The sequence below is a fragment of the Ciconia boyciana genome, chromosome 22 (assembly GCF_034638445.1).
Source record: "Ciconia boyciana chromosome 22, ASM3463844v1, whole genome shotgun sequence".
Taxonomy (NCBI): Eukaryota; Metazoa; Chordata; class Aves; order Ciconiiformes; family Ciconiidae; genus Ciconia; species Ciconia boyciana.
This window is the reverse complement of record NC_132955.1, coordinates 7,561,164-7,565,000: the sequence shown is the minus strand read 5'-3', so window position 1 is coordinate 7,565,000 and position 3,837 is coordinate 7,561,164. Positions and strand designations below refer to the sequence as shown.

Genomic DNA, 3,837 nt, shown 5'->3' with positions numbered 1-3,837 from the left:
TTTGGCCGTTTCTCACCATCCTGCTCTATTTTTAATTGGCACTATGTTAAATGGACTTTCTCCTTCTGTCCTGTTGAGGAGGGAGAGGGAGAGAGCGAGCAGCTGGGTGGGTGTCTGGAAGCCAGCCAAGGTCTTTTTAGTTTTGCACCAATGATGGTAATTAGAAGTGCCATGACTGCTTGTCATTTACGTGCTTTTTTTTCCTGCTTGTATCTGTGGCATCAGGAGCAGTCTCTTTCTCCCACTGTTGTTCCCCCCAGAGGACGGTGGGCCATGATGTCAATTGGCCTTTGTGCTTGTGTACCTGGGAACTAGTGGCAGGTTTACAGCCACGGGCAGAGCACAGCCCACCAACCCTCCTGCCATAGCCTCAAACGAACAACGAGACCCCAAAGGCCATGTGGGAGGAGAGCTGTGAGTGGGAGCTCCTGTGCTGATGACCTGCTTTCTTCAGCTCTTTCTGACTCTGCTAGCAAAGGTCTGTCATCAGAACTGATGACAGAGAAGAAACCCCTGCTCCCTTGGTTGTCTCAGACCCCCTTCACCTGCATTTCTTTCCCCAGCCATCCATCCCTCATTGCCTCTCTTTTCCAGCCCATTCCCTCTCAATGTTTCACAGGTAGGTCAGCGCAGTAGATCTCGTCCGTCTTGGTAGCCCCAGATTTCTGAGGTTCAAGCACCAAAGGCTGTTCCCCATGAGCTGCAGGCTTCAGGAGAAGAGGGAGCTAGGAGGAGGGGCACAGCACAGTTCTCCTCGCTTGGCATCCTGGCAGGAGGCCCTTCTGTGCAAGGCTGAGCTCCCGGGAAAGGGCCCTCAGTGCTCCCTTGGCGGCTCTATTTCACTGAAGCACCCAGAGATCTGCAGGCGAAGGTCCTGGCGTTAGTGGCCTGAGGGGAAAGGAGGTGGTGGTGAGCGTGAAAAGAGCTAAAATCCCCAAAGAAAAAAAGAAATGTTGTAAATAGCTTGGTTGCTCAACTCTAACGGATGTTTCCTTTTAGCTCCCCTTTCGCAGATAATTTAGCCTAGCCTGTCAGTATTGTTGAATTGCTAATGAGCATCCTTTATTTGAAGGAAAGGTATGGTCTTTCCCCCTCCTAACAACAATCATCGGAGTAAGAATGCCTTGCCTGTGTTAAATCCTTGGTTAGCTTAGATAGTTGCAATGTAGACGGATAAGAAGGAATTCTTCAGGCCCTGTGTCCCTGGAAAGGGCTGATAAGGAGAAGCTATACAAGAACCAACTGGTTTTGGATATGCAAGGAAGGTATGAGCAAGACAAAGATGGACTGAGCATGCGTAGAGACAAAGTTCAGTCAGCGGTCAGAGTGATGAAGACTACCGACTTCCTCCAACGACCACCAGAGGATCCCTAACGACCACCTAAGGACTTAAGTACGCATGCGCCAGAGACATTTACATATATTAACGAGTTCCAAGAAATCGCACGTTTATGTAAATTAATCTTATGAATATGTATGATTTTGCAACACATAATCTCTGCGATCTTGCTTGTTTGTCAGAGCACTTATGGTGGAGCAATCCCCAGTGCTACCCAGCACTGTAATAAAGGATGCCTGCTTAATAGTAACTCTGTTGCTATTGAGTTTTATTTCGGGAACACTCTGAAACTCCGATTCGCCTGCTGGGAGACTCGGACTTTAAAGGGTAGTCTCTGCGAATTTTGCTTCAAGAGAGCTTCTGCCATGGAACTCTTCTTCCCCTGCACCCCAGGACGAGATTGCACTTGCCATGAGCTGCAAAGAGAGAGCGCGGGCTGTTGCGATCGGTGCGCTCTCTACAGCGCCACGGGAGGAACTGTAAGACGCTCATCTGTGTCCCCTTGCAGGCCCATGCGAAAAACCTTTTGTCCTGGAGCTGCTCGGTGTGATGGGAGTTGGGGATGTGCAGCCCGCGAGACACCTCAGCCCTGCCAATCTGTGTAACCAACCGCTGGGCTGCACAGGGCACTGTATGGATGTGGCGGAAGAACAGGGGACTTGCCCTAGCTACCCTTGCCCTTGGTTGCATGCCGTGCCCCTTCCTTCTGGGGATGGGTGGGAAGGTGAGGAGGAGGCTCTGGGCTGTAGACAAGGTGATTTCTCCTACCGTCCCCTCCTTCCATCCCCACGGCCATCTTCTGTCTGAGCCTCCTCCCCCAGCACAGCTCCATCCAGAGCAAGAGGAACTGCCTTGAGTGCTTGTGGGGCTGCTGACCTCCCAGGACCTCCTTCATGAAGACACTGGGGTCCTCCCATGAAGACAGCACAAGTTGGGATCGCCATCTGTGGGGCATGCTCTGAGGCCAAGGGGAATATTTCTGGGCAGAGATGCAGCAAGGGAAGGGCTGATGGTCACTGGCTGTGGAGTAGCCAGAGATGTCGTCCTCAGCTCCAAGGAACAGGGACCGAAGGAGGCCCACGGACAGTGTGTCCTGCCCTCCCAGCCCTCTAGGAATGAGAAAGGGTCCACTTGCTCACCCATTTGTTCCCTCCCAGCTTATCTCCTTTCTCCCTGGACAGCTTTAGAGAGCACGCAGAGAGGAAAGGACCACACAGAGCCAGAGGCTGGGATGCAGCAGAGTTTAATGAGTCCAAAGAGGGCAACAAGATGTCTCTGAGGAGAGGCCACAGTGAAAGGATCACCATGGGCAGCCAAGAGTCAGTGCCCCATGATCAAGGGAGAGTTCCCACAGGGCACCTGTCTGGCTGCCCGACAGAGGGAGAGGGGCAGGCAGGTCCCCCCTAAGCTGGCTTTGGCGGGCCTCACGGCCCAGGGAGCAGGACACAACCAAGGAAAAGGAGGGAAAGGAGAGAGGGGAGGGAGGGAACGAGAGGCATCGGCCATGTTTTCAGAGAGCCCAGGCTGGCCCCTTCCAAAGGGCTGACACCTTTTGCAGGAGGAGCGGGGCATGCTCAGAGCCTCTCAAAGCAGTAGCCACGATCTCCGTCATTCAGCCTGGCATCATCTTCGGGGCTCCCGGGGTTCCTTGTCTGGGCTGTCACCGGTGGCTTTAGCAAGGGGGGCACCTTCTGCTGCCACAGTAGCGGCTGGTGATACAGGAGAGGTCACAGCACCCAGAGTTGATGGGGACTCCGTCACAGCTGAGGATGCTGCCAACGGCAGCGGAGGTGGAGGATCCCACAGCGGTGTTCTGCGGGAAGGAGCTGAGGATGGGGCCAGGAAGAATCACCACCACAGGAGAGGGCTCGATGACAACCGTGGAAGGCTGGCACTGCCTGACACAGGGCTCATTGCAGCTGTTGGCCAGCGGGGTTGGGCAGCAGGGCTGGCACGGCTGGCAGGGCTGGCATGGCCGGCACTTGTCGGAGCAGGACATGTCTCGGGGCTGGCAGCGCACCTGGGAGAGAGGGCAGGGAGGAAGCAGAGCACACGGACACCTGAGGAACAGCCTGCAACCCCACCAAAAGGAAGCCAAGACACCTGCCGGGTGGGGAGGTTGAGGGCGTGCAGGAGGGAACAAGGGCTTGTTTGCCTGAGCCCAGCAGGGTCCTTCGGATAGGAGCCAGGCCCAGGGATCCTCCTGCCTAGCCTGGAGCCAAAGAGCCACCTCAGCCCAGCCTCAGCCTATCTCCATGACAGACCGTCTCTCCTCTGCTCTCTCCCCCCATCGCGATCATGATCCCAGAGCACTAACATAAGACGAAGGAGCAGGTATCAACGGAGATGTCCTTGAAAGCAAGACCCTGTCCTATAGGGGCGGTAGAGGAGAAAAAGGGGTTCCAACTCACCCGGTTCCCAAGGAGGAGGAGGTGACAGAAGTGGTTGAGAGAGCGACCCGTTGGGCTGGCTTTTATACTGGCCTCACACTGCCTCAA

The 3,837-nt window shown here is 54.9% G+C and overlaps 1 pseudogene; it reads right to left on the bottom strand.

Annotated features, from left to right (window-relative positions):
- LOC140662665 (cyclin-Y-like protein 1-B) overlaps window positions 1–3,630 on the bottom strand; it is an 8,845-nt pseudogene extending 5,215 nt beyond the window's left edge.
- Between the last annotated feature and the right edge of the window lie 207 nt (window positions 3,631–3,837).